Genomic DNA, 18880 nt, shown 5'->3' with positions numbered 1-18880 from the left:
CCAGGTGGTAAAAACACCCCAATAAAGAACACAAATGTATCTTGGACAACAGAAGAATTGTCCATAGTTGGATCAGCTCTTGATGCTCTTTGTCGCTACTGTATGACAGTTTAGGCTTTGGTTAGTCTTACTTCAGATTTTTAATTTTATCAGGTGAGATTTAATTTCATTCTCTGTCTGGACTGTGCTAATTTACTGTTGTCAACCAGTCCTAGGAAGTCCTTTCCTTGTTAATTTAGTGATCACACTGTTCTTCTTGGTTGGCTGTCAATGGTCAGGGGTGCTGCTGCCACTTCTGGTGGTGTGCTATTCAGTGCCTTGGTTGATTTCTTGTGAACTTCCTTAGGGTTTTCATTAATTTATGGGAAGTTCTTTATGTTGTTTTCCATCACTGGTTGGTCAAAGACTGCTGTGGATTAACTCTGACTTACATAACAAGTCCCTACCCCTTTTGGGAAAATTATCAGTCTGATTAATATAAATAAATTGCATATTTCACTAAGTTCAAAAGCTAGTCTCTGCAAAGCAAGAAATTACTCACAAAATTAAAGGCATAATATTCAAGAAATCATAATCAGTGCCATTGTGCAAAGCATGATATAAATTTGATAATATCATCTTTCCTAATATTTTTTGATTAGTTATGGAACTGAATATTCATACATGCAGTAGTATTATTAATGTGAGCCAAGTGGCAAACACAAAACATATAATTATTTATTTCTGCAAGGAAAGCTTTCCTTCCTTTCCTGCTTCCTTTCCTTCCTTTTTTTAGAGGTCATTATAATAAATTGCATGCATGGAATTTTTTTATGCAGTCTTCAATGTACATTTTATTTTGCCATTATTTTCTTCAATCATATTTTATTTTGAAAGCAAATTGAAGATCTTTTATTGTTGCTATTAAGACAGAAGTATCATCTTAGTCATATGATACAGCTGCAGCCATCACTTAACCTCTCCCACTCATGGCTCTTCAGAAATAATAACCTTTGAAATATAAATCAAAGACCCCTTGTTTATATGTGGTTCTGTTTCTTAGCATTCAAAGTGATTGTTGTAAAACTGTCTGTAGCAGTGCAGCCCCACCAGCTGATGATTGCATTTAGTAAGTAGACATTGGACCTGCTGTGTATCAACTGTTTATTTGCCATTAAGCATCAGTTTTGATGAACCATTGTAACTCTTATCAATCCTGCAATTTATCTTATCACAGTTTCAACTGTGAACATTTACTGCTTATCTGCACTTTGGTTCCTGAGGCATTTACGCTCCATTTTGCTCGGTACAACAAGACTTGTGTCAGTTACAGCTGAAGACCTAAAAATGAACATCAAAAGCAAAAACTCAATAATAAATGTAACCAAGGATAAATAAATGTAGTTTAGGACTGCAAAACCCAAACCATGTCAGTAGGTATCACCTATTGAACCAGCCACCACACACACACACATAGGAAAAGAAGCCATCTTAAAAAATGCAATGAAGAAAAGTAATAATTCACGTATCTATCATTAAATTGAAAGTGCATTTACAGGTCTGCACTGAGATATACTTATTTTGAGTGCTTTCAGTTTTGGTAAAATTTTAATTCCACAGATAAACATGTTACAGGTATATTCTGTAATAATGAAAAAAATGTGCTTTCAGCATTTCAAACGAGTTTTCCTAATACTAATGTCTCATCTGAAACTTTAGTATACACTGCCAAGTTTCTCTTTATGCAGAGCCAGCTATGCCAACACCATGCTGAATCTTGCAACTGTTGCTCAAAGCCAAAGCCATAAATTCCTTTCTGGCAAACTGCACTCATCTCAGATTTAAGCTAAACTTCGCTAAGTCTTACCTGACAGGTTCACACACTTTGGCACATCTTTAAAAACCAGATTTGCTTGGATATTCAGTACTCACTATAAATATTTTGCATAGCTCTCAGCACACTTGTAACTACTCCAACACAACTGCCATTTCTACCTCTCATTTCAGCACTGTAAATAGTGGAAAAGGTCTTAGGGGTTTTTATTCCATTTTTTTAGGGTTTTTTGGTTGCAATTTTGGGACTTTTTTTGGTCAGTTGTTGTTATTTGTTTCAAGAGCACAGATTCAGCATTAAAAGAGGGATGTTAAGCTTGAAAATGCACTGAAAATACAGATGGTTAGCCAAACTTGCAAACTGTGTAGATTGAGATAGAATAAGATTCTGTCCCTTCCTTCCAATGCAGTCATCCTGGAAATACAAAGAAAGCCCTATTTTGGTATTTCAAGCTTAACAGAGAAAGAAAGACTGAGTTGAACACCGAAGGCAGGAACCTGGGAGAGGTGTAGGGAAAACATGAGAGAGCCAGCACTTAGAAGCAGCTTGCAATTTCCCCCACAGTTCTGGCTCCAGCCACTCCTTACAGAGAGCCAGTAAGACTCTGTGAAAGTTATCAAATCTCAGCAACCACAAATGGTGGCAGAAGGTTAAGAACAAACAAGAGCAGACAAAGCAAACTGGCACCCCATTGCTCCCCATCTCTGCCCCTGTTCTTAACCTATGAACTTTTTCCCCCTCTGCTTTTATTCATTTTTCTTTCCTGCACAGGCAACAGAAACTGGAGACAACATCCTTTGAGGTCCTCCTTGCATTAGGTTCTTCTTGTGCTTTATCCTATGAGGAGGACCTCTCTGGTACCAAAAAGTATCCAGATCACATACCAACGAAACCAAACTATTTGTCACTGATGAACCAAACACAAAAAAGAACAGAAGACCAAACACAGTAAGGTTATGCTCATACATTTTTCAACTCCTAGAAATATGAGAAGTCATGAGTTTTCATATAAACTTAGTAAAATTTTTCAAATACTTACTCTCATACTTGCTTTCCATGGTAAACATTTATGACCAAACCCACATTTTAGACCATACCTTCCAATCCAAGCCTACTACTGCTTTTATTTCTTTCCCAAAGAAAAGTTGGATGAAAAAAGCCTTTTCAACATCTGGTCCTAGTTCAAGAGATTCCCTAACAGTCTCAGAACAGTTGATTCTCTAGTTATATCTGAAAGCAAGTTGAAAACTAAAACAAGAAGCTAGCAATTGCAAAAACTACATTCAAAGACCAAACATACTAGCATCACAGTGCACAGCCAAAAAAAGAACTATTCCTGCAACACATTATTATTTTTATTGTTATTTTTTGTTAAAGCAGTAATTTATCTTTATGTGTATTAATGACTGATACACAGAGATAATAGAAACAGGGAATAGAAAGTAGGTTTTTCGTGACTGGAAGAGTCAAAAGACAGAGGCTAACTTTGTCTTTATGGCATTAGAGAAAATGTCAAAAGAGTTAAGCTAGAAGTTATTGTTATAACAACATTTTTCTCCTTTAAGGAATTCTTTCAGTGTTGTAATCTCTCTTATGCCTACCATTGTCTCTTTGATTCTTGTTACTCTGACTGACAAATTGGATAAACTGTCTATTTAGGAGTATTTCAGTGCAGTGCCATAAAAAACTGTATACCAAGAACTCTGCAACTTCAGAAGCCATAAATGCAAGAATCCTTAAAAAAAATTCCGTCTTGGATGGAACTGAAGGGTTGTAGATAACTGGTGTAATTATTTGTCATATCTTCTGCTTGAGTGTTTTAGGGCAAGACTGATGGGAATAAGTGTTTGGGTACTCCAGCATTCTCTGACCATTTGGAAAACACTTCCGTGATTCTGCAGCCAGTTAAAGAGCCACAGACATGCAAGGCTGTAGGGAACCAAACAAGGTCTCACCACGTTCAACCATCCATTAGTTAAAACTGACCTCAGCAAATATATTAAAATTAATTTTTTATTGTTTTTATAACCAGAATAACAGATGTGTAGGTTATTTCAAGAAGCAATTTTGCCAGACAACTGACTTTCTCATTACTACAGTTCTTGGATAGCAGGCTTTGCGTTAAGTGACATTCATGGGAACTGTCAGCAATTTATACTCCCTACTTCCCTTGATTTTAGTGAAAAAATCCTATAGATACTTACTACCTTTCCACAGATTCAGCAATGGCAGAAGACAAGCTTTGTAAAGCAGGAAGATAAAACTGTGTTGGTTAGGTATGCTCCTCAAGAAAAGGGAAATGTGGGCAAAAATGAGGACAAAGACTATATGTCCTTCCATATCTGACAACTAGGTGAACAAGAGAAGGCAGAGGTACAATTTGGCTCTGTCATGGAGATAACTCACTTTTTGGCCTGAGATAATAAGCCCCCAGTCTGTGCAAGGAGGGAATATAATGTACCTCAAGAGAGCACTTCAGATCTCTTTTCACAGGGAGTGGTACTCAAAGTAAAATAAAAAACAGACTCATTACTAAATAGGGATTTGATCACAGAATCATACAATGCTAAGGGTTTGGAATATGTCTTAAAGATCATCTAGTCCTGACCCCAGCTGCCATGGACACCTCCCATTAGACCAGATTGCCCAAGGACTTATCCAAACTGGCCCTGAACAGTACCAGGGTCACCCACAATCTCCCTGGGCAACCTGTTTCCTGTACCTCACCATCCTCACAGAGAAAAATTTCTTCCTCATATGTAACCTAAATTTTCCCTCTTTCAGTTTGTACCCATTATTCTTCTCCTATCACTACAGTTCCTAATAAAGAGTTCCACTCCAGCTTTCCAGTAGGCCCTCCTCAGTTACTGGAAGGTTGCTAGGAGGTCTCTATACAACCTTCTCTTTTCCAGGCTGAACAGCCCTAACTTTCTCAACCTGTCTTCTTAGGAGAGATGCTCCAGTCCTCTTATCAACTTCTTGGCCCTCCTCTGGACTTGCTCCAACAGTTCCACATCCTCCTTCTGTTGGGACACCAGAACTGTACACAGCACTCCAGGTGGGTCCCACAAGAGCAGAGCGGAGGGGCAGAATCACCTCCTTCCTCCTGCTGCCCACACTCCTTTGGATCCAGCCCAGAACACGTTTGGCTCGCTGGGCTGTGAGCTCACACTGCCAGCTCATGTTGAACTTTTCATCAACCATCACCACCAAGTCTTTCTCCTCAGGGCTGCTCTCACTCACTTCTCTGCCCAACCCGTAGGTGTGTTTGGGATTGCCATGACCCAAGTGTAGAACCTTGCACTTTGCTTTGTTGAACTCCGTGAGGTTTGCATGGACCCAGTCTCAAGCATGTCAAGATCCCTCTGGATGGCATTGCTTCCTTCCAGCATGTCAGCTGCAACCCCTGGCTTGGTGTTGCCAGCAAACTTGCTTCAGGTGGAGTCAATCCCATCATTGTCAAGTATTCTACTAGAAACCATTGTCTTGAGGCTTTTTTAAGAAAGCTTTCTAGAATTTGCATTTGTGGGTTACAACTGTTTTTTTAAATGGAAAAGAACATTGCCACAAAAATTTCCATCAGGACTTTTTAAACAATCTCAGACAGAAACACCAACGAAGTGTAAAAAAAATATAAAACAAGGAAAATTTACAGAAAATAGAAAGCAAATTAAATTAACATTTGAGGCAATTCCAATGGTTCTAAACAGGGATTCCTCTGCATTTCTGAGACAAGTACAACACTTGGGAGAGTAATGACCGACATAACATAACTAAGTATATATAGTATAATTAAATATTATTTAATATTCTATATAGTATTTAGTATTTAGTTATTAATTCTACTAATAAAACCACAAATTGTATGTCAATACATACCAATGTTATGACAAAGAATATATAAATATATTTCAAAACTGAGCAATTGAAACATTTGGTTTCTACGTGTTGGTACATTCATTGAACTTTGCCACAAAGTAGCTTTACTCATAGTCAGCAAAAGATAGTGTAAGTCACGAAATATATATCAAAACTGTTGGTTCTCCTTGCACTTGGTAAATGAAAAGCTCCCTTCTCCTTTTTAGAAATTTTCTGCACAGGATTAATGCCAAAAATGACCTAAGACATGTTTGCAGCACTTAACAGAAATATTTTGACCTGGTCTGCAATGCGTTCCTGCTATCTGTGGAGGATTTCTTCAAAGAAAAAAATTATAGGAACTGTTGAAGGGTGGACTTTCACATGTTTTTAAAAGCAATACATTTCTCAGCTGTTTTTTGTTGTTTTGTTTTTGGTTTGGTTTCTGAGGGTTTTTTGGTTTTGTTTTTTGTTTTGCTTGTTTATTTTTATTTTAGCTTTTCTTTTCCTATTGCTTAGCATATAATATATGTCCTACTGAGGCCTTCCACTTTGTGTGAGGGCTGAAGATTACCATCTATTCTTTTCCAGCACCTTTCTACGGCCCTGCTGGCTCTGCAGGATCATGTTTTCTCATTGCCAAATCATCCAAAGTGTTTCACAGAGCTATCTGGGCTGCATGGCAAGTACAGTGCAGAGCAAACACAGACAGCCGCCAGCTGCAGAGCTGTAGTGTGGGTCAAGAGGAGAGTGCATGGCTCTGACAAATTTTGTTTTTTGCTTTAGTACTTTTTGACTTTGTCAGTCTTTGCACTTTTTTGTTCCCAGTGGCAGCAAGACAGCTAGCAGTTCTGCCATTATCCCTCCACCAACTGAAGCTGGGAGAAAACTCCAACCTTGTTCCTCCCTGCAGATTTGATTCCAGACAGAACTGGCTCTGCCTGCTGAGCAGGACCAACACAGAGAAATGAGCTCGACAAGCCTGGAGGTGCTTACAAGTCAGATCTGATGGGGAATACTGACCTAACTGGACTTCCACCTCCAGAATTTGCAAGTTCAGAAGTTTGCAGAAGCATTTTGGCTCCTCGCTGAAGTCAGCAGAAGAAATGGGCTGATAAGTAATGAAAAGCCTGGTGAGATGTAAAAACAATTTCCTGAAGGAATTTGCAAGAAATTCTGAAGTGAGACAGGGAGGTAGATTTTGAAGCAATTTTATGTTAAACAGATAAAACATAAATCTATATAAAACCCAGTGACATAGGGAAGTATTGGAATTTTCACAGGCTGGTGTGGCAGTGTGATTTAATGTATTTAATAATTACAATAATTCATATAATTTAATGAATGCAGAAATTTGTAGGGTGATGTTCAATATTCCATGCCAGTGAGGACACTGGGAATGGTAAGAACCTGAGCATGTTTTTTTCTTTTTCTGCTCTTATACTGGGCACAATGTCTTCACCACCAACACCAGGATGGTGGTTCTTGATACAGGCTCCCTCAGAAGACTTCAGTGAAATGTAACGTAATGACACCACTTAACTCAGCCAAGACAGCTTCTCCAAGGCCTCTCTCTGTAAAACCACAGCCTCTCTCTCCACAGCCACCTCACAGCCAGTCCATGTTGTTTCTTAAGAATCTTTCAAAGCTACAACAGCTTGTGAGGATTTTTTACAGTGGTGTCTGGGTTAAGACATAAAAATATTTTCAAATATTTATATTAATATACATATATATATATTTGTATTTACCTTTAATTATCTATATAATTAAATTATAATTGATATAATATAGATAATATAATTATCTACATTATTAACTATATAACTATGCTTATGTAAAGGTAATTTAATATTGATAAGCTAGGCACAAGGTACAATTGTTCTCTGAACACTCAGCAAAAATGCAAGTTTTAACATTCAGATGAACTTCCACCCTATATGTTAAATAACTGCTCCACACAGAACCTTCCTCTGAATTCAGATACAGAACTCCTTAAAGCATATGCATTCGGTTATTTGCAACAGCACTCACTGCATTAGGTTAAGGTTCATGCACAATGAATTACTACAGGCAAAACTACAGGTAAAATTAAACACAAAATTACATTACCAGAAGTAAAATTTGTGGCAAGGATTATAACGCTGGTTTCTTCCCTCTAATTTTATCTATTACAAATAATTTTTACAAATTAAGCTAAACCACATCAGAAAAGTGGCATAGCTTATTGTGTGCTAATGCTCTTTGTCAATGAAAATGAGGGTGGTAATCTAAAAAGACACATTTCCAGGAAGAGGTTCTTTATTTAGATTGTCCTGAAAATCATTCATCCCACAGCTCCTTCTACTTTCTACTGTTACAGGAATTTAATGTTCTATTAGAACTAACTTTGGTTTCCAATTAGAAAATACAGTCCATTCCAAAAAATAAAGTACTTGAGGCAATACAGACTGAGAGATTGGTGGTAATGTTGTTTAACAAATTAAGAACAAATCGGAAATGTAGGAACCATTAAGTTTGCTTCATATTGCAGGTGTTGCATTGGTCCCAGAAAAGTCACTTATCTTCCCATAGTTTTTATTTCTTCCATCTATAACGAAATGATAATACATATCTCTGAAGATTGACAGGCTGATCAGACAGACATGGCTATCTACAGGTGAACTATAAAAATAATTTTAAAAAAAAAATTACTCTCTGCTTTTCATATATAATTGTGTGCTGTTGTGATGATTTGCACAAGCAGAAAATTCTTATTTGTGTGTTCTTTGAAATTTCTTTAACACACATGAACTTAAAATTTATATTACATTAGTAAAAATACTACATTTCCAAGTTTTCATTTTCCATATTTATTTTTCCAAATTTCTGTAAATTTATCTAAATATACCAAATAGTTTTGTGGTTTACTACAAACATATTTGCTGCAAAACTATCAAAATTTTAATTAATTTAAATATTTCTAAGGTTTCATAACATACTCTAAAGAAACTTTCTCAGTTGGTTTTCATGTGTATTCAAGGAAAGTAGGACAGTTAAACTGTTTTTCAAGGGATTAGTATAACAACTTCAGACAAAATTTAGCACACACAACTAGATCTTGGTTAAAATATTTTTAGATTATTTCTTAGAGTTTAGACTATGTCTTTGGAGAGTGATTCTTAAAAAAACCTTCAAGTGGTCCAAATATCTCATCAAGACTCAATGGCCTTACTTGGAGCTTTGTGAAGGACTTCTACACTGTACTTATCTGCAAAGCAAAGACCCTGCAGAAATGCAGATAAAAATAATTTGTTTCTCCTTCTGAGATTACCTATTTCTTAGGGGAAAATAAAAAGGGATTCTGAAATAAACCAAAAAATATTGGGACGGGTGATTTCAGACTTTGTGTTTTTAATGTATACAACGTCTAGTTTATATTTTTTAAAATCCAGGCAGAAAGGGGCAAAGATGCTTAACGTCTTTGTCTTTGGCATGAAATCACAGAGCCTAAATACAGAAATGCTATACTAAGTGAAAGCGGGAACATGACATATATCTGGTGAAGCATCGTTTGGAATCACATTTCCCTTGCTATTGACCACATAAAAAGTCTTTGGACATCAGTGTGATAAATTAGGTACCCAGTGGTGGGGAGTCTTTTCTGCTCACTAAAAGAAATTAAAGAATTTAAAAGAGAGAATTAGAGAATTAAAAACAGATCTGTAAATACATATTCCTTTTATGAAGTAAAAATTTCTGTCACATACATTGGCCTACTTGGCTAATAATGGGGGAGACAAGGTAGTGCGAAAATAACAAAGCTCTAAAGGAAAGCAGAAGTCTTCATGGTGAGAATCACTGATTTCCTGTTACCTTTCAGAAGTCAGGAATGAGAAAAAGGTTCTGCAAGAACTGCTGGCTCTGTTTTACTCAGAATGAAATCACTCTGTATTACAATGCCAATTTTCTCTTTTCTGGAACTCAAAATCTTAATCCCAGAGGGTTCTGGGGCATAAGAAATACCAAAATTTCAAAATCTACCACCAGTTATGATAAGTATTTGAACCTATATAAGGATAAGTCACAATTTTCACCTTGCTTTATACTTTCATATTTTTTGAAGTACAATCAAAACACTAGCAAGTTTCCAGTAGATGATGAACTTTATTTACACAGTTATAGGCACCCACACACAGAGAATCTCTCAAGCTAAATCTCTTGACCACTCTTCTTTGAGAAGATATAGAAAGAAAAAGGAAAAATTTCCATTATGGTTCCTAGTTTTATAATAGAGGATTTTTGTCACTAAAACTTTTCGTGTCTCTGTTGTAACAGCAAAACAACATATCTGAAGATTTAAATAAACAATCAGTTGTTAGTACAAGCTGATTTGATGCTTTTTAAAATCCAATTGACCTTTGCAAAGGCAAAAGCAAAAGAGCAATACTTGACATTTTGCTGAAAGTAAAGAAAACATAATTTAGCAATTTTCATCCAACTGTGGTTAGCTCCAGCTTCACAGTTGCTCAACTCCTTCCAGACTCAAATGCAGTCCTCATATGCATCAGAAAACTTCCTGAGAGAGTTGCTTCTAAACAGTTATATTCAAACCTCACATCTAACTGTCCACATGTTCCATTTTGGAGAATGTAATCCATCACAAAAATTCTATATGGAAAGGTGGTTCACTGACAACATTACATTCACATACGTACAAACAAACTGACTTATAAATGATTTGCAACAGTTAACACTGCAGTTAACACCTTAAATTAATGGAATTTTGTTAACAATGGATGGAAACAGATGGAAACACTGAATATCTTGAAGAACTCAGTGGTATGAGGTCACACCACACTCAATGTTTCTGAGCAGGTTAGATGTTTAAGTGTTTGTCCCACAGCTGTCACTGTTATTAGATGCTGGCAAGGTGAATGCAAGTAGGAAAGATGTTCAATGCTTTGCCTGTGCTCTCACGTCATACTGCCTTCAGAAAAGAACCAAGATGCTGGAACTCAAATGTTGTTCTTAATTAGACTAAATTCTGAAAACAGACTGAAGTCACTGAAAAACTAGGGTATACTATTTTGCATGCAATATGACACCAGTGTGATTATATAGCTACTGGATCAAGGCCAATATTGACACAGGCAATAGATGACAGATAACATGTGAAATTCTTTCAGGCTTCTGAAATAAGATTTTCAAATTCCTGCTCATGATTTTTTTCCCCCTTCTGCTACAATGTACAGGATTCATCTCTTTGACCAATGGGCTTAGAAATGTCACAGGATCCCAAATAATGCATCACCAATACCCTTTACAATAGCATTTAAATTGCTCTTGTTTACAAAGTAAGCATCACATTTGCTTCTTTCAGACCTATATTATGCTGCTGATTTGCATTTGTCATGAGCTAAGTGAAACACTCTTCCTAGTTTCTACTTCTTATATGTATATACATATATATATATAAGCTTATCAATTCATAGCAGAAATTCTTTCACTACTTGTATCTTAGTGCATAATTCTCCACTTAGTGTGATTGGATTGCACAGAATTCCTACTAAGTCATTCTGCAGACTAAAACTCATCCATTTCATTACACAGGATACATCAGTCTTCTGAACAATACCTAAATCTCTTTAATAAAACAGCTATACTAGCACTTCTTCTGCCACGCTCACAAGAAAAATTCAAGTAAAGGTTTGTATCAAGATCCCGTATTATTATTTTTTATACTTTCCTTATTTTATTTTCACCATATTTTTCCTTAAATCTTGCTCCTTCAATTTTCCTGAGAAACTGTATTTAAATACCTGCTATGAGTTAAACAGATCTGCTGCTTTTATTTTGTCCAGGTTTGTAGATAACAGCTAGGATAATATCAATACATCTAAACCAGGTATTATTTATAAGCGTCTTATCTTACAAATAAGACAGTATTGAAACTTATAAATAAAACTGCTATTGAAATGACAGGGTTCTAGCTGTCAAAATCAAAACACAGTTAGAACACAAGATGTAATTGAACCATTGTTGTAGCATAAAAAGTTTTGCTGATGTATAGAAGTCTCCCAGGCTTATTTCAGGATTCTTTCTTCATTGCATTCCAAACCATTTTTGAGTTAAAGACAACCTATTTTCATATCATGCTACTGTTTCTAAGAGTCACTATTTCTTTTGGCCACTTACCACATCTTTAGTCCACACCACCAACAAGGACAAGAGGACATAGTCTTAAACCACCCTAGTGGAGTTTTAGGGTGGATATTAGAAAGAAGATCTTCAGAGAAAGAGTGATGGGGCATTGGAATGGGCTGCCCAGGGAGGTGGTATGTGACAGGGTTCACAGGGTTCTTAGGATGAGGGAAGAGACAAGAATGTTGACTCCATGTTTCAGAAGGTTTGATTTATTATTTTATGATATATATTATATTAAAACTATACTAAAAGAATAGAAGAAAGGATTTTATCAGAAGGCTAGCTACGAATAGAAAGGAAAAGGAATAGAATGATAACAAAAGCTTGTGTCTCGGACAGAGAGTCTGAGCCAGCTGACTGTGATTGGCCATTAATTAGAAGCTACATGAGACCAATCACAGATGCACCTGTTGCATTCCACAGTAGCAGATAATTATTGTTTACATTTTGGACCTGAGGCCTCTTGGCTTCTCAGGAGAAAAAATCCTAAAGAAAGGATTTTTCATAAAATGTGTCTGTGGCTATGATGGAGTCACCTTCCCTAGAAGTGTTTAAGAAACAACTGGACATGGCACTCACTGCCATGGTCTAGTTGACAAAGTGGTGTTGGGTCACGGGTTGGACCTGATCTCTTAAGGGTTTTCCCAACCTAGTTGATTCTGTGATTCTTTAGAGGAAAACATTTCTAAAAAGAATACATTGAAGATTTTCTTTTAGGCTAATTTTGTGCTGGTTTGGACAACTTCCGATTCCTTATTTCCTAGGCTAGCGAAGTTATTCTCAACTGCACTTAAAGAGCTATTCTGTCTTCACTGTAAAATAAGCATTTGCATTGATGAGTGATTTGTTACAGATACCAAACTAACTGGGTTGTTATTTTATTCTTCACAGTGAGAAAAGTCGACTCATATTGACAGAGGTGGAAAATTAAAAGAACACACCTGATGCCAAGTCCTTTTTAGCAGATATACTTCTACCCATTGCAGCAATTATAGTTGCATTTCTTACTTGTTACATGCTACATAATTCTGGCCATTACTAACACCTCCTAAGGAGAATGGCTAAAATTGCTTTTGCACTTTCTGTTGCAAAAAAATTGGTGCTAAGAGATTTTTCCTGAAATATATCAATGTAAAATTCTTCAAGAATGAATGAAGGAAATTCATAGATGCTGGAAGATTTAAAATGTTATTTAATTACAGTAAAAAATGTATTATAGCCACATTTTTCTATTTTAAGTGAGTCACTTAAAAGTCTAAATGCTTTTTTCTGTGATTAGTTGAAAATCCAGTAAATCAAAGCCCACTTCAGTATACTTTTTCACTGTGTATTTTTTAAACACATTATAAACACAGCTCTAAACACAAACTACTCTTCTGACATCAATTTCTCATGTATTTCAGTTCTATCCTAACAATGCTTTCTATTTTTACTTGACACTGCAGACTTTTTTCTTTGTTTTGTCTTCAGCTATAGAGTGATTTTGGGTCAGTTATGTATGGACTTGAATAGCTAAATGGAATCTTTAACTATAATTTCATAAGTAATAGAAATTACAGAACACAGAAATAATGTGTTAAAGTACATTTCAGGTGGTAACTAGGAACAGAGAGGACTCTTTTTAAAGAAAGAAGTTGCAAACATAGAAAAAGGGATATAAAATTGTTGCATTCTCTTAATTCACAGTGTAATCAAGTCTCATGGACAGCTTGTGCTTGCACAGCTACTATAATGCATACTACCAATGCTACTGTCCAATCAAGACTACAACCAAGAAGTTTAGCTGATGTCAAAAAGTGTGAAGGCTCAAAAGTGAAAAGATGCTTTCTTTACTTGCTTTACTGTAGTTATTTTTACTTTAAAAAATTGCACATAGTGAACAACTTTCAAGGTTAAGTGAACAGCTCTGAGTATACTATTGTCTTTCCTTCCAGCTAAGAATCCAAGCCACCAGAAGCCACCAGCTTTATTGAACAGATGTCAAAATGCACATGTGAATTGCTTTGACTGTGTATTTTATTTTGTGTCTGGGGTACTATTTGAATTGTTTGGCCTGTGTTTAACTGTGTTTGGTTTGTGCACTTAGCTGACAGAAGATTTGGTTGGACTCTATCTACTTGAACAAGCATATGTCCTTTTCTTGACAGCTTTGATATAAATTGTAGTTCATCCTGGCATTACTATGAGGGCTTCATTGCCTTTTGTTGGGCTAATTTGCAGTGTAGAAAAACCTTTTGCAAAATCTGTAGGCAGCCTTTTACATTCAGCATCTCATGTCTGCCTAATACTGGGTTCTGTTTAGTTTTGTGTGGCTTTGATAATCTGAACCACTGCATGGGATCTTCTAGTCTACCTCTCACTCATCAGAGCAGAAGCTTTCAGAACACGTCATAAGACACAGGAAGTGAGCCTATTTATAGTGGTGGCCCTCTCTGTGTCCCCAGGCTACGTCCCAGAGTTGAATAGTATGTTCTAGGAAAAAATACATATTTCATTTGTGACTGGTACTGGCATGAGCTTTATAAACTGTGTACTTTTGCTTTCCTGCATAATATAATTCAGCAACTTACAGAACACTGTATCTTTACTCACTTTTTACTATCACAATATGTGGTATTTTTTAAAATTTATTTCTCCTTCTAAAATTGTGTCATCTTGATTTCTCTTAGTATATTTTCTATTGTTTCATTATAATATTTCAGGTTTTTTTGTTGTTTTGGTTTTTTTTCCAACATAGTAGTTTTCTTTGATATCTTATCTCCCTTTCTACTCAAGCTAGCCTTTCCTCCCATTCTGGCTTGCCACAGCTATTTTAATTATTTTAATTAATTTGTTTAATTAATGAAGTTTGGTTAATCTCATCTTCTCCAGTCAATGTCAGGTTTGGATGTGCACCCGTTCACTTGTTTTCTGTATTCCCATATTTCTTGTTAAAGGCTTTTCAGATATTTGTACCCAAACGTCTGAATTTTCTCTTATTGCAATCTACTAAAAATAAGCTGACTTCTGGAACTTTTTGCAAAATTTATCTCTAAAGTGAGATATTGCGTTAGGCAAGTCAGGCCATTTGCCCAGTTTGGAAAACTACCAGTCAGCTCTTCCACATTTTTCCTGTGTTTCTTGGGAAGAAGTACTTTGCAAGTAACACTGATGCTTATTACATGGACATGAGTTGTCGAGTATGCTCAAACACAGAACAGGCAGACATTTAACCCTTATCTGCATCATCTAAAAAAACCACAAAAGGAATTTTTGAATGCCGTCATTAATAATGGATTACCTACCAGTTGTCATTTATTTTTTCCCCTGATATTCCTGAAAAATGGATGTTTTATACTGTTGGTGGGTAATATCACAGTATTTCATAAGAGTAAGGTTTCAATTCAAAATTACTTATTAAAAAATTAAATTAATTAAATTATTGCTAAGAGAGGGGAGTGTTGGGACTTATTGCAAGGAAACTGTGACTGGGGTAGCTGTGGCATACCTAATGACTTGTAGTTTACAGTGTAGATATATTCTTAAGTTATAGAGGATGGAGGTGTGTAGTGCAGTGCGCCGGCAATATAGCCAAAGAATATCTAGATTATACTAAGAAAATCAGCTGCAGAGAATAGACTAGGAATGGACCTGAAGTCCCTTTTAGACCCTTTTACAAACAACAGGAAGAGATCCAACCACTGAACTTTAGATCCATTGAATGCAAATAAGTCTCTGTTGATGTCAGCTATACAAATCATAAACATTCTCCTAACTACAGGAAAAACATGGTGATCAATTAGATGGGTATAGTGCATGCAAAAGAGCTTGAGAAATTTCAAATATTTGAGAGGTGTACTCAAGATAGCAGCTTATTCTTTCACTCCTGACCCCAGATAAACATGTATCTTGTGAATAAATCGAATAAATCCACAATGACAATTGTAAGTTAAGAAGAGAGGTAAATATTTTTTCTGTTTCACAAGGCTTATCGTGCCAGAGCAATGGAGTTTCTGCATCACAGATGCTGTCTCAATAGGAAAATTAGGTGCATAGCGCTAAGGAATTCAAAATACCCAACACACTTCTTTTTCTTTCATGGTTTTCTAAATGTTTTTATTTTGTAAATCAGCCATTGCCCTCCCACTTGCATGTTTACTCCTGAAGTTACAGGGAAATGGTTACTTTCCTCTCCATGTACTAGAATAGTTCCTACTATAAACTTGTCTCTGATGGGAACCATTTCCTGCAGGAAGTTCTTGGAAACAATTTGTACTGAGTGGATGACTTTTCAAGCAAGTGCATTCCCTGGGAAATGCATGTCATAGGGCTAAACAAACAAAATGGATTATATTCAGTGTCCTCTCAATCTCTTGTGTTGAATCTATTTGAATATCCAACACATTTTAATGGATCACGTTCTGCTTCTTTACACAGTCCATAGCTCCTGGACAGCTGGGAACCAGGCATCTACTTCCTGTAAACTATTTCATCTCCTCTTTCCTGTCATGAAAAAAACTCTTAAAGAGCAATGAATTGCTTTCCAGCTGAAACAGGGCTCGTTGTGTAACAGAAATGCTCACCAATAAATGGTAAACCCACCTTTTATTGTAAAAAACAGCCTTGTTTTAACAATCATCAATTCTGAGAGCTGACCAAGATACGAGAATAAGATGCCAACAGAATGCATGACAAAGACAGGTAGTTTCTACTGCTATCATTATGAAAATGTGTTATCCACTATTGAGTCCACTATTTCCCAGTCACAGACAGATTGGCTGAGATTAAATCTTCAAAGGACACTGGACATGACTGTTCATGAGCTGGATACACATGGCTCTGCATAGCCTCTGGGTCAGAAGGACTCTCAGCAGGAAGTGTGTACTCCCCAGGACCAGCCCCTCATCAGTAGGAACATGGTCTAAAAATCCTTTCTGAAGCTGCACCTGCCTACAGCAAAACCTTCAGTAATAAAAAATACCTTATTCAGTATTAAAAAAACCACCTTATTCAGTAGTGGTAATACATAATTTTGTTCTACATAAAGACTTTGCATGCTGATATTTTCTCTGACTTATTTTGATCTGATTATTTGATGAATAGCATAGATTAAAGAAATTTACAGGCTTTTCACCTTGTTCCTTCCCTGTTTTTCATTTCATGCTGTATGTCTGATCACTTGAATTACACATTAGTTTTTCCATTTCTTGACTAGATAAATCTTAACTTTAAAAGAATAGAATGGTCCATATGGGATGGCTATTTAAAATGTGGGGGCATTCCAGGAGATATTTTTAAAGCTTCTTTTACTACGGAGATTTACAAAGCACCGAATACAATCATCTACTAAAACAAACAAATTTAAAAACTGTAGTACTGTGAAAGAACTACTCTATTTTTTTAACTTCTCCCAGGGTACGCAGCACCAAAAAACTGTTTTCCTTTTAAGTATTTGGTAGCTTTATACTTTAAAAAGCAGTTAGGAAATAGTTATAAAATATAATGGATACTGTTCTATTACATTTTACATGACAAAAATCCAACAAAGGATAAAAATCCACTTGTAATGCATGGTGTATAAGTTATTAAGCTCCTCATAGTTGAAAATAAAGTTCTTCTTTACTACTGTTTGAGTTGGAGCTCCAACCATGCATGTTTTAGTTTAAAATAATAAGCAGGAAGAGACTATGCATTTGAAATGTTTTTACCCTCTTTGAATAAAGAAAAAAATTATTATATATTTCAGGTTTTACCGATTCTCTTGGGCTAGAAAGAACAAAAGTAAAAGATTTCTTTTCCTGATGTGGAAGATCAGTATTGACATAATGTGAATAAAGATGCTGTATTAAGTTCTTCAGGTCTGTTGAAATATACAGTTATTTCCCAGATATTAGTAACGATCATTAAGGCAAGATGCCAAAAGAGACCACATCTACTGGTGAAGCAGAGCAGAAGTACATATTGATATGTCAATATATATATAATATTCAAACAACAATATATACAGAAAAATCAAATATATTTCTGGGAGAATAAAGTACATTTTTTTATTATTAAAAAAAATATTTCTGAGATGTAATTTCAAAATTATTTTAACACTGCCTAAGGAAACACTCACATTTTCAATATAAAATAAATACATTTTGTGAAAATATGCCTTTTTACTTAATTTTTATTTGATGGGGTATAAAGATTTTTAATATTGGGAAATAAAAGTTGTCACAGAGGTTTCTGTTCTAAAAAAATAAGAATGGCGTATTTGAGTCCAGAAGTACTTGTCCTCCAAAGATTTTTATATATAATTTTAAATCTCCTGCTAATTTCACTGTTTTCTGACATCAGAGGTATTTTCCCATCTGTGATATAATAACCATTATTCTATAAATAATTCAGCAATTAGCAGTATGGTATCAAATGCAGTGCTGCAATGCATTGGTTTCTCTATCCAAACACTTATACAGGTAAAATTTTGGAAAGAGCTATTTATATTTTTTTATTATTAATGATGAACATTTAGCCTTTATTTTTCCTTTTTCAATAAAAGTTATTTGCTGTATGAGAAAAGCCAAGCCTCAAGGCTCACCTCTTACAATGGAAAAAGATTCTGTCTTATGCCTTTAGAATTTAAAATATTTGTGTGGTTTTTATTATTATTATTTTTGTTGTTATTATTATTATTATCATCATTACTATCATTATTATTAGTATTAATATCTACAGAAAATTTAAATAGCGATTTTGCAAAGGCTGCAGGTACTTCAGTTTTACTGGTATAATTATCTCAGTAACATTTACATACAGAAGCAAGCAGTTTTCTTTCTGAGTGTATTAGCTATGAAATGAAATCTATGTAATTATAGTGCTATTGTTTAAAAATAATGAATCCCTTGCTTTAATATGCATTCCATATGTCTGTTTGAGAAGTAAACAGAATGCGCACTTCCACACTGTGACAGTGAGTTACTGGATGATATTCAGCAGGTGAAGCCAAAATGACAAATGTGAGTGGAGAAAACACCCCTAGGTCAGCAAGAAGACCAAAGG

At 35.6% G+C, this 18880-nt stretch overlaps 1 protein-coding gene across 9 annotated transcripts in view; it reads right to left on the bottom strand.

Moving 5' to 3' along the window:
- Nucleotides 1-18880, bottom strand: part of ADGRV1 (adhesion G protein-coupled receptor V1) — a 288663-nt gene that overhangs the window by 15050 nt on the left and 254733 nt on the right. The gene's annotated exons all lie outside the window — the stretch shown is intronic.

The sequence above is a fragment of the Agelaius tricolor genome, unplaced genomic scaffold (assembly GCF_023055355.1).
Source record: "Agelaius tricolor isolate 1412-34295 unplaced genomic scaffold, bAgeTri1.0.p SCAF_27, whole genome shotgun sequence".
Taxonomy (NCBI): Eukaryota; Metazoa; Chordata; class Aves; order Passeriformes; family Icteridae; genus Agelaius; species Agelaius tricolor.
The sequence above is the reverse complement of the archived record's forward strand: the minus strand, read 5'-3'. Positions and strand labels throughout refer to the sequence as shown.